This window comes from Musca vetustissima, unplaced genomic scaffold (assembly GCF_032173495.1).
Source record: "Musca vetustissima isolate MV318-11 ecotype Yass unplaced genomic scaffold, APGP_CSIRO_Mvet_v1 utg20322, whole genome shotgun sequence".
NCBI classification, from domain to species: Eukaryota; Metazoa; Arthropoda; class Insecta; order Diptera; family Muscidae; genus Musca; species Musca vetustissima.
This window is the reverse complement of record NW_026884151.1, coordinates 4,537-18,431: the sequence shown is the minus strand read 5'-3', so window position 1 is coordinate 18,431 and position 13,895 is coordinate 4,537.

The window sequence follows — 13,895 nt, the reverse complement described above, 5'->3', positions numbered from 1 at the left end:
AAATTTAAGTTTCAATTTATACAAAGTTATTACAATTTTAAAAAGATTCGATTTGAAAGCATTTTTAAAATTGTATCTATGATATCTATGAAGTCCCACGTATATTAGTAATGAAAAGAATAATTCATTTTTCGATATCCTTAAAGAATTTCCACATTTTGCGAACGAAGATGAAAAACAAAAATTGGATTCAGAATTTCGCGAACTAAGGTTGTTTGATTTTGATAACATTTGTGAAAATGATGAAACCAATTTATTTCGTTTTTGGAATGCAATATTTGATTTGAAACGTGGTGATGGTTCATATGTTTTTCCTATAATAACTAAATTTGTACGGAAGGTAATGGTATTACCCCATTCCTCAGCAAATGTTGAGCGTGTTTTCAGCCAAGTAAATCTTAATAAAACGAAAAGTCGAAATTCCCCCAATAAGGGTTCAATGGAGAAATTTATACCAAAGATTATTTAAAAGTTAACAAAACAAATTGTTATGATACGATAATTAAAACCGACATGTTGAAAATGATTAACACAAATATTTCTTTTCAAAATGAATGACTTAATTAAAGTCGAAATTACTATTCAAATATATTTTTATAAAATAAATGAATTTCTTGATTAGCTTTAAAAACGTGTTTAATAAATTGAATGCCTCTTTTATGTTCGTTTTAATAAAAAAATATATTTAAATATATCTAAACGTGCGTATTTAAATTTTTGACGATTTTTGATAAAAAAAAATCGTCATTTTGACGATTTTTCCAAAAAAAAATCTGGCAGCCCTGCTTGTTGGGTGTCTAGTGGCGTCTCTGTGTGTGAGCATGGAGATGAAAGAGCCATTTAGGCACCATCAACATAATTCTCTCCTAGAGATATGTAAGTACGTACATGTGCATGCACACGCATTACTCATCCATTCACTACCCCCACACAAATACAAATTTTCTAATCGTATTTTTTGATGATGGTCGGCTAACCAAACCGAATTTCGTTGTTGTACCTGGATTTGTTGCTCCTCTGCATGTTTAGTCACTGATTGTTTGTGTGTGTGCTTTGTTGTTGTTAGTTTTTAGCACGTGTATTATTGTGGGTGGTTTTGGGAAAACCGTATATTGCCAATTGAATGGGGAGAGCAAAGCCTTTATACATTTGCCATGGATGCATGCACAATCATCATCATTATCCTCTCTTTCTCTCTGTGTATTTGTTTCTGGGCTGACGTTAGATGGGTGATGGGGGTATCTTTCTGTGTCGTCATTGCTGCTGATCATTTGAATTGCTTTGTTGTTAGTTCTTGTTGTTGTTGCTGTTAAACGGCATATACATTAGAACTTTTTATCGGGTTAACCTACTTTATGAGGATTTATTTGACATATATGCAAAGGAATTGACAATTGAAATCCACTGGGTTAACGAAATCCGGTTAAATTATTCAAATGATACAACAAGTGTTTTTACTAATTTATAAACATTGTTCCAATTAGATTTTGATGTGAAATGCGCTCTCTCTTTATGTTATCAATTGGATTTTTTGTAGATTTTCCAAAGAAAAATAATTTTAAAATAAAACAAGGCGTTAATTTTAAATTAAGATTTTTTTCAAAGTGTGATTTTTCAATAAAATATTTTTTGGTTTTTTTCTAGTCTCAAACGAGGCGTGCATTTTTTAAAGAATAATTTTGGAACATAAAAAATGGAACTTTAAAATGTTGTATTTTTTATTATATTTGTTATTATTATTTGTCTTGTGTAAATATGTGATTTTTTATGAAATATTTTCAGCAATCAAAAATGAAGGAAAAATTAAAATTGAATTAAAAAACAAATTTTTATGAAATAAAATAACATGAATCGTATCTCGTTTTTTTTTTGTTCATATACCAAATTTGATTTTTTGTGCTTCGTTTTGGAATTTTTGTTCGTGGTTTTTATGAATGATATAAACGAACGGCAAGACACGAGCAGTACATAGTTGCTTCTGAGGGGATTCGCTGTGAATGTGTTCATTTTTTTTATTAATATGTTGGAATTTTGTTTTTGTTTTTTTTTGCTTTATATAAACCAAAATTGTGCGAGAAACCCCACAAAAAATATATCATCTAAGGAAAAAATTCAAAATAAAAAAATAAATAATAAGGAAAAGACATAAAACAAAATTTCAAAACATCTTTTTTAGATTGATTACCGAAGTTGGAGCATTATGGCAACAGTATTTTTAGAATGTTATCATTTGTGATTTGTTATTTTTTTCCTTCAATTTTAATCAGTAATTTTGGGAATAACAACCAGTAAGGAAAGTAGTCAAGTCGGACTGGGACGACTATATGATACCCTTCTCCCCTTTGGGTAAATTGTACATATATATCCTTACAATTGTATGACAATGTTCCTTCGAAGGAACATGTTCACCTTTCTTTCTACAACCTATGATAAATTGAATTTCATTAGCGCAGATTTAGAGTCGTCTGCATACCATGGTACAAATTTATGCAAAACGATTTATAGCAAAATTGATACACGCTATTCAGTAAGCTCGCACTGTTCAAAATTGAAATTCAATCAAACACCCGTTCGAGATACATATGTAAGCTATGGCTGCCTCTCACCAAGTTCAACCAAACCCAATAACGTCATTCAAGTCTCAATTTGATACGTTGTGCAAAATTTCGTGTTAATCGGACAAACATTAGGAGTTTGGTGCACCATTTGTGTTAAATTGAACGAAAATATAAATGGGAGATATATCTAAATAGGACTCGATTTTCTCCAAACTTAGCAAACATCATTCTAGACTCAGTTCACTACACTATGACAAATTTCGTGCAAATCAAAAGATATATAGGGACTTTAGTGCCCCATTTACCTTAAATCGAACGAAAATATATATGGGAGCTTTATCTAAATCTGAAACGATTTTCTCGAAACGTAACACACGTCATTCAAGACTCAATTTCGTACACTATACAAAATTTTGTGCAAATCGAAAGTTATATATGGGCTTTGCTGCCCCATTTACCTTAAGTCGGATGAAAATATATATGGAACTATATCTAAATTTGAACCGATTTTCACGAAACTTTGCACACATCATTCTAGACTCAATTCAGTATGCTGTGCCAAATTTCATGGAAATCGAAAGATATATAGGGACTTTGGTACACAACTTACATTAAACCGGACGAAAATATATATGGGAGCTATATCCAAATCTGGACCGATTTTCAAGAAACTTATCACACATCATTGTACACCTAATTCAGTACGTTGTGAAACATTTCGTGCAAATCGAGAGATATAGAGGGACTTCGTTGCACCATTTACATAAAATCGGACGAAAATATATATGGGATCTAAATCTGAATCGATTTTCTCGAAACTTAGCACACATCATTCTAGACTCAATTTCATGGAAATCGAAAGATATATAAAGACTTGGGTGCACCATTTACATAAAATTGGTCAAAAATATATATGGGAGCTATATCATAATCTTAACCGATTTCCACGAAACTTAGCACACATCATTCTAGACTCAATTCAGCAGGGTACACCAAATTTCGTGCAAATCGATAGATATATTAGGACTTTAGTGCCACATTTACCTTAAATCGGACGAAAATTATATGGGGGCTATATCTGAATCTGAACCGATTTTTCCTAATTTCAATACGGTTCGTCCTTGGGCTGAATAAGTGACATATGTCAAATTTCATCCAATTCGGATCATAAATGCGACCTGTACTTTGTTTACAATTTAACATGGACAGACGGACGGACGGACATGCATAAATCGACTCAGAATGTGATTCTCTGCATTTTCTGAAAAGAAACCATGTGTGTATCTCGTTTCCTTTTGCATGTTACAGACATATGCACAAAGACATAATACCCTGTACAACCCTTGTGTGGATGCTTAAAAAATATTTTTTTTTGTAAAAAATCCACGCATTGAAATAAATTGAATAAATTATAAATAAGAAAAAATTATAGTACAGAATAAATTAAATATTTTTGTTGCCATGTTATTGTTATTTTTGTTCCACACAACATCAACAAAAAACTAAAATCCCCTTGAGAGTGTCCTAGAAATATGAAATTAAAATTAAAAAAAATTAAAAAAAAAAAAACACCGGACACACACACTATCGAACACATGGAGATAAACATGTCTTGAAAAAAAAAACTAAAATGTAAATAAAAAAAACACCACAGGCAATTATTTTAATACTGTTTTTTTATTTCTGGCGGCCCATTCTGCTACCGATGGCAGTGGATGGTAGCGATGGTGGTGGTAAGCAACAGATAAATAAAAATTTAATTGAAATATTTTTTTCGAACCATTTTTTTTTTTAATTACGTATAAATTATAGAATTAGCAAGAAAACTACAAACAATGACAACAGCAAGAAAATCAACAAAAACAAAAATTGCAAGTGAAATAATGATTTTTTCAGTTTTTTGTTGTTTGGGGATTTTCAATTGTTGTTATTATAATATGCTATCGTGGTTGTTGTGCTTTGCTTTTCAACAAATTATGACATGAAAATTTTGTCGAATTTTTTGCCATTTTTCATTAATAGTAAAATAATTTTTTTGTTCATCTTAATTTTTTTTCCTCTGAGGTGCTGATTGCGATCCATAGACATACACACAGAAGTATATATGTACGTACTATGTGTACGATATGTCCTAAAATGTCAGTTTATAAAATTGATGTGAACAAATTGTAATTAAAAAATATACAATAAAAAATTAAAATGTATGTGTGGCAGAATTATTAATCATTAACGAGATTTTCACAAAATTTAGCACACATCATTCTAGACTCAATTCAGAACGATATGCCAAAGTTCGTGGCAATCGAAGGATATATAGGGGCTTTAGTGCTTCATTTATATAAAATCGGACGAAAATATATGGGAGCCAGGGACGTAAAAAATAAATTTACTGTGAAAATTTTTCACAGTAAATTTATGTTTGCAACAGCGATTTTTTTATTTTGTACTACCGAATTTTCTAAAAAATTTGTTCTCATACACACACACACTTTTTCACTAAAGAACCTTTTCCAATCCTGGAATCCTAAAATTGAAACCAGTGAGCGGAGCAGTATAATCGGACGGGGCCGACCATGCGATACCCTACATAACTACCACTGAATTCTTACTTTCTGCTGATGTTTATTTCGAGCCTGTGCAATATTTGTGATATTTGCACCCTCTTGCCCGATTAGAGGTCAACACATTTTAGTTACACTGACATATTTTTCGAATATTCTTAATATTCAGTACAGGCCTTCTAATTACTTGTCCCGATTCTCTTCGCCATGGGTTGTGTTGTGATGTTCGGCTCGTGCCATATAAATCGGCTCCAAAAAAAAAAAAAAAAAAAAAAAAACACAAAAAAAACCAGTAAGAAAAGTAGTAAAGTCGGACTGGGCCGACTATATGATACCCTTCACCACTTTGGGTACATTTTACATATGTATCCGAAAAGACGTCGCTGTACTGTATAAAATTCAATCTCAATCAGACACCCATTGAATATTTGGCGTACAATTAACATAAATAAGTCGAAATTATATTTGGAAGCTAAGGCATATCTATATCTGAACCGATTTCAAGCAAACCTGTCAGAGATCCATACCATAGTCAATCGAACTATGGTATGGATCTTTAGTGTACAATTTGCTTAAAACCATCACATCATTCTAGACTTAATTTAGTACGCTATGCCAATATTCTTGCCAATCAAAAGATTTGCAGGGACTTTGGTGCACCATTTACCTAAAATCGGGCGAAACTATATATGGAAGCTATATCTAAATATGAACCGATTTTCACGAAACTTGGCACAAGCCATTCTAGACTTAATTCAATACGCTATGCCAAAATTCGTGCAAATCAAATCATTTTCAGGGACTTTGGTGCACCATTTACCTAAAATCGGCCGCAACTATATATGGGAGCTATATCTAAATCTGAACGAATTTTCACGAAACTTAGCACACATCATTCTAGACCTAATTCAGTAGGCTATACCAAATTTCGTGCAAATCAAAAGATATGTAGGGACTTTGGTACACCATTTACCCAAAATCGGGCGATACTATATATGGGAGCTATATCTAAATCTGAACCGATTTTCTCGAAACTTGGCACAAGATATTCTAGACTTAATTCAATACGCTATGCCTAAATTCGTGCAAATCAAATCATTTTTAGGCACTTTGGTGCACCATTTACCTAAAATCGGCCGAAACTATATATGGTAGCTATATCTAAATCTGAACCGATTTTCACGAAACTTGGCATACATCATTCTAGACCTAATTTAGATATATAGGGTCTTTGGTACACCATTTACCTTAAATCGGACGAATATATATATGGGAGCTATATCTAAATCTGAACCGATTTTTCCCAATATCAATAGGGTTCGTCCTTGGGCCAAATAAGTGAGCTGTGCCAAATTTCATCCAAATCGGATCATAAATGCGACCTGTACTTTGTTTACAATTTAACATCAACAGACGGACGGACAGGCATAAATCGACTCAGAAAGTGATTCTATGCATATTCTCAAAAGGAACTATGAGTCTATCTCGATTCCTTTTGCCTGTTACAAACATATGCACAAAGACATAATACCCTGTACCACAGTGTGGTGAAGGGTATATAAATAAGTTTTCGGTCCACTTCATTCCAAATTTTTGATGTGACCATTACCGAAAATTATAGGCGTTGTCCTTGGCCATAACTGGAACCTCTTTCAAAATTTTAAAGCGATCAGCGCTATATTTCTGTTCTCTAATTGTAATGAGTTACTAAATAATATCTGAATACCTAAGCAGCTGTTAATATTTACGTGTAACTTACACATCCGAGTACATACGACAATATAATTGGTATCAATTTAAAGGCCAACCACTCTCCTTAGATATACTGTCAACTCCTATGTCCTTCAGGAGTAAATACATACTGCATAGAATACAAATGTTGTAATTTTTCACACAAACGTCAGGGTCCATTTGACCCGCTAAATATTGACTGATCTTTATCAAAACAGGCGTGCTTATTCTTTGACCCCGTCCCCTTCTCTATGTAAAAATTCGCGATATTTGGGCTATAAATATGGCCTCTGGAGCGACCCGAAAATCAGACAAAAATAAATTATTTGGTCCACTACATCCCCTAAATATTAACCGATCTTTACAAAAAACAATATGGGTCTTCATTGGCCAGAACTGGTTCTACATGCAAAATTTCGTGAAGATTGGTCCATAACTGTGGCCTGTATCGTGTTTACAAATTATAATGGACAGGCGGACGGACACACATGTCTAGATCGATTCAGCAAGTCGAGATATGACGATCGGTATACTTAAAGGTGGGTCTACGACCAATATTTCGCGGCGTTACAAACTCTTAGGGCTGCACAAAGCTATAATACCCTGACAACATACTTGTGTAGGGTATAAAAAGTAAATAAATGAAGGCAAAAATCCCAAGAACGCGTTTCGTTATTAAAGAAGTTTTAGTGGATCCCTTACATCACATATTTGTCTATCCAGCTTGGCTGACAATCTGCAGAACTGGCTACCTTTTTCTCTAGCAAACATTTTTTTATAATTTTCAAAAAAAAAAAAATCCATACGAATCTATAATCGTTATAATACGACAACAACACCAACAAAACATTTTCCCTATTTGGTATCTGAAAAGAAAAGAAAAAAATACCAGAACCAAAACAACCCCCACCCCTTTTAAAAACAATATCTAATGGCAAGCTAACCTCCGGAGGTTATTTCTTTCTACTAGTTGACTGCAGACAAAAAAGGGGAGTTGAACAGACTTTACGACATGAACAGCAGCACCGGCAGCAAAAAAAAAAAATATTTCCAAAAGGAAAAAATTGATTTCTTTCTGAAAACTAAAAGAAAATCTGCAAAAAAATCTACAAGGTGATCAAAAAGCAACAACATTACAAAAAAATATAAAATATTACCACACTTTTTCATTCATTTTTACATACACACATACATATGTGTGTATGCCTGCTTCTAGCATGATGGTTTGTGACTATTTCGTATCTTCAAGATAAAGCTAAGCAAACGACCCTAAAAATATGTTGGGGTGGGAGAGGTGAGAAAGATTGTCCACAAAAATAATTAAAGGGCGGTGGAACAAAATCGAAAAAATTACAAAAAATATTTTTTTATAAGCAAGAATTTGTAAAGAATTTTTCAAACTTGCCTTGTTTTGCCTTGTTTTTTTTAAGATTTAAAAAAAAAATACTTTTTTTAAAACCACGCCTTGTGTGGATGTTTAAAAAATATTTTTTTTTTAATTCTTAAAAAACAAGGCTTGTTGAAGTTTGAAAAATAATTCTTGTTGCAGTTTGAAAAATAATCCACATAAGGCGCGAATTTAAAAAAAAAAATTGTTTAACATCCACACAAGGTGTGGGTTTAAAAAAAATAATTTTTAATTTTTTAATACCGCCAGGAGATATTCTCTCAATGTCTTATTTCAGACCACTGTGCAAAGTGAAGACAAATTATTTTTACTGTCAAGCTAATGAAAAAAATATATAAAAAAATTCGCACAATTAAGGTAGACCAAGACTTTGGAAAAACAACAGCAGCAGCCATCAGGCAGTTACTGCTATTCTGATTGCCTGAGAGAGGGAGCTTCGACCTAGCTTTGGTATTATCGTAGTAACATCTAGCCGCCGACAGTTAGCCAGCCAACTGACTGGCTTTGTTTTTGTTTGCTGTTTCTGTAAAAAAAATCTTCCATTGCCAAGTTTTTCTACGGCCGCTTTTTTGTTTTCGCCGTAATTCCGACTGTGTCTTAGCTATTCGGGTTTTAATTTTTTGTTCGTCCATGTTGGCGCGTTTTTTTTCACTTTTGATGTTACACCACTAGTAGAAAAATATTGTTGTTGTCTTTGGTTCAATTTTGTAAAAACACAACAACAGCAGCAAACGCTTGGCATTTCCGACGTCAAGATTCTTGGCAAAAACAAAACAAAAACACAGACATACGCACACACACACACACACATTCACATATTCACATAAGCTCATATTTATGGAAGTAAGGAAAAGAAAACGAAGACACAGCAAAAACAACTCATCGGATCTTAAGAACCACATATTGCTCCCCCACACCCTTGGGGGGCAGGGGGAGTTGAGGTATATGGTATTGGCTAACTTTCTGTTAGTACATATCTGGAATCCATGTTCTATGGAGAGACTGTTCTATGGTCTATGATCTCCCAGTGCATTAAACTGTCGTTGGTAGTTGTTGGTCGTTCTGCCGTTTTGTTCAGGATGATGATGGTTATAAAGGGAGAAGAAGACGACGGACACACACAAAATTAATAAAAATTGGATGGTGGAAAAAAGTCATAATAATTTGTTTGTTATATAGTCATAGTAAATGGAGGAGGAATATGGAAAAGAAGATTTTTTTCACCGAAGAAGGTTATGGAGGGGAAATAATTACGTGCGAAATCTAATGATGACGTTTGTTACTACAGTGGGAGCAAAGAGCAACATCCCGGGGAAAATATTGAGAAATCAATAGGAGAGGAGGAAGATGGAGAAGAAGAGTTTTTCGCCGAAGAAGGTTTGGAGAATAATAATTACGTTCGGAATCCAATGATGATGTTGTTATTACAGTGGGAACATAGAACATTATCCCGGGGGAAAATATTGAGAAATCAATAGGAGATCGGTTAAATGATTATCAAGAATCTTCTTCTATATAAAGATCACATTTTCAGGGACCATCGTAGAATGACATTTTTTTAATGATTACTTTTTCAAGGCTCAACAGATAATCGATTTTTAAGAATTTTTTTTCAAGGAGCATGGATTTTTTAAAGAATATTTTTTCGAAAGCATATCCAACCGTAGGTTTTTTTTTAAGAAGAATATATTTTTAGAGCAATTCTATTTATAGAGCAATTAAGAATATTTGTTCAAGGACCTTAGTGTGTATAATATTTGGAGAATATTTTTTTTCATTTTTCGAAGGGTCGAGTGTATAGTTTTTAAAGAATCAAGTCATAATAAAGCCTAGAATTATTACAAAATATTGAATATTGGGAGCCAACAGAGCGTAGCATTTTTAATGATTTTTTCAAAGGCATCGTTTTTTTTTAAAGAATATTCTTTCAAGAACCAATAGTTTTTAGATTTGTTTTAAGGAACGAAGAAAAAACATTTAAAAGGCTCTTCAGAACGTAGATTTTCTAAATAAAATTTGTTTTGTCATATTTGTATGCCCTACACAACAATGTTGTCAGGGTATTATAGCTTTATGCAGCCCCAAAAGTTTGTAACGCCGCGAAATATTGGTCCTAGACCCACCTTTAAGTATACCGATCGTCATATCTCGACTAGCTGAGTCGATCTAGACATGTGTGTCCGTCCGTCCGTCTGTCCATTATATTTTGTAAACACGATACAGGCCACAGTTATGGACCAATCTTCACGAAATTTGAAGACCCCTATGAAGACCAATGAAGACCCCTATTGTTTTTGGAAAAGATCTGTTAGTATTTAGGGGATGAAATGGACCAAATACAAAATTTTTGTCGGTTTTTCTGGTCGCTCCTAAGGCCGCAATTATGACCCAAACACCGCGAATTTTTGCACGCAGAAGGGGATCGGGCCAAAGAGTAAGTATGCCTGTTTTGGTAAAGACCGGTCAATATTTAGCGGGTCAAATGGACCCTGACTTTTTTGTGAAAAAAATTACAAAATTTGTATTATATGGCGTATATATTTATCCCTGGATGACATAGACCCGAGCAGTTGATAATATATCCAAGAGGTGTGGTTGACCTTTAAATTGATACGAATTATATTGTCGTATGTACTCGGATGCGGGACTTACACATAAATATTTACAGATGCTTACGTATTCATATGTTATTTAGTAACCCATTACCACACTAGAGGGCGGAAATATAGCGCTGATCGCTTTGAAAATTTCCACGAGGTTCAAGTTATGGTCACCGACAACGCCTATAATTTTCGGGGATGATCAGATAATAATTTTGGGATGAAGTGGACCGTAAACATATTTTTTGGTGTTTTTTTTCGAGTCGATCTTCCAAAATTGAAAACCGAACATCACAACACAACCCACGGTGAAGGGAATCTGGACAAGTGATTAGAAGGGCTGTATTGAATACTTGTTGACCTCTAGTCGGTCAAGAGGGTGCAAACATCGCGAAAAAATTGCCCAAGCTCAGAATATAGAACCACATAAAGTTATAGTTTCGTGGATGTTGTGTAGGGAATCATATGGTCGGCCCCGTCCGACTATACTGCTCCGCTCACTGGTTTTAAAATAGTATTTTTGAAGCCATATCCAACGGTTTTTTAAGATTTATTTTTCAAGTTGAGCGTAGATTTTTTAAAGGGTCGAACAAGGCGCAGATTTTTAAAGAATATCTTTTCCAAGGACAACATTTTTTAAAGAATATCTTTTCACGGAACACCAAGGACAACATTTTTTAAAGAATATTTTTCGAGGAACAAAATATTGTTCAAAGACGTAGATTAGCAGAGCGTAGATTTTTTTAAAATAAATACATATATTTTAAAAGGTCAGAAGAGCGTAGATTTTATAAAGAATATTTTTTAATGCCTAAGAACGTAGGTTTAAAATAAAATATATATAAAATAGTTTTTTCAATGAATACTAAAGATGTAGAATAATTCTAAAGGGTTTTGCTTTAAATGCTAACAAAGTGAAGATTTTTTTAAAATAAATTTTCAAAGTCCAGCAGAACATATAGCGTAGATTATTTAAAAATAATCTTCTCCAAGGATTAAGACATGTAATATTATTTCTTCAAGGATTATCTGATCGAAGGATTATCTTTTGAGGAATATTTTTCAAAGTCCGTCTGACTCTTCAGACCTTTAGTTCCAAAGGATGTATAGTTCAAGTATATAATAAAAACTAAAATACGACTCCATCATTGCCTCTAAAATCGATGGAAGTTGTTTTTCCAAAAAGTCTCTAAATTTGGATTTTTTCTATTTTCAAGTTTCCCAATGGGATCTTCATACATACATGGAAGTTTTCCTAACCTTTCAAAGTCAATAAATTTTTTATTATTTTACTTCGTCTTTCTCTCCCTTTGTTTGGATTTGTCATTATTTCCAGTAAGATTGATTTTTCTTTTTATTTTCATTTTTTCTTTATTGATGTTGTGTAGCTGTGTTCCTGTTGTTTGATTTCCACAAAGATTATTTTTTTTTCAAAAAAAAAAAAAAAAAAAGCAAACAGAAAAACACAAGTGCCTTCTTGTTCTTCGAAGCCATGTTGTTTTTTTATACCCTTCACCATAGTATGGAGGGTATATTAATTTTGTTTTTCCGTTTGTAACTCATCGAAATAATTATTTCCGACCCTATAAAGTATATATATTCTTGATCAGCGTAAAATTCAAAGACGATCTAAGCATGTCCGTCTGTCTGTCCGCCTGTTGTAATCACTCTAGCGTCTAAATGAGTTGAGATAGATCGCCAAAATTTTGCACAGAGTCGTCTTTTGTCTCCAGGCAGGTCAAGTTCGAAGATGGGATATATCGGTCCACGTTTAGGCATAGCTCCCATATAAGGGTACCCCAAAATTTTCGGTATTTTGGGGGGTTTGATCGCATTTTACGACCGAATTCGGTACTTTGAGTTCTTATTGGGTAGCAAATCTCTACACTAAAACTTATAAATATAGGTCAAATTTTTTCGGGAAGCCCCCATATAAGGGTACCCCTCAAATTTTCGCTATTTTAGGGTTCTTGAGCGCGGGTTTCAACCAATTTCGCTGAAATTTGGTACAGGGGCTTCTTATTGGGTACCAAATGTCCCCACTAAAAATTAAAAATGTAGGTCCACTTTTTCTAGTAGCCCCCATAAAAGGGTACCTCCCAATTTCCAGTTTTTGAGGGGTTTTGACCGGATTTTTTTTCACCGAATTGGCTGTAATTTAGTAATCTGAGTTCTTATTGGATTATTAGGTAAATTTTTTCGGGTAGCCCCGATATAAGGGTACTTACAATTATCGATATCTTGAGGTTCTTGAGCGGGTCTTTCAACCGAATTCGTCGAAATTTGGTATTTTGTAGTCGTATGTGGTAACAAATCTCCCCACCAAAAAATATGAATATTCACCCCTTTTTAGCGGTAGTCCCCATATTAGCCCCCTTTTTATTTATATTAAAATAGTTATCTGATGTATTCCGTGTATTGCGGTTGGGTAGTCGTTGCGGAGAATAGTCAATTTTTACCCTATAAAGACTATTTAGCCATCAATTGTAAGCATTCCGCCTTCTGAAGATATTGTGATAAAAAAAACTCAAATATGACGATAATGAAATATATCGGTAGACATTTAGACATCTCCTCAATATAGTGATACTTCCTGAAGGAAAGAATTTATCTCAATTCTTATCTCAATAATTAAAATATTGGGTTCAAAATTGGTATATACCGGTCATTAATTAGGCATAGCCCTCATATAATGATATCCCCAAATATTCACTATTTCCTACACTATGTAATCAATATTGGTCCCCCTTTTATCTAATCTAAATTACAGTAGATTGAGGATTTTATACTCTACCATGCGTTATTTTATACTCTACCAGTCCACTTTTTGGATCTTACAGGATTTCATGAAAAATCCCCATTTAAAATTGCTGAAGTTTGTATTTGGTGTACATAATGGTTTACATAAATCGGTTTGTAGAATTATCGGTACATGCTCACTTTTTGGTATGTTCCCTATATTTTCATTGCATGTATCTGTCAGTATAACTATGGTGGAGGGTATCCAAAGTTCGGCCGAACTTAACGCTTTTTCACT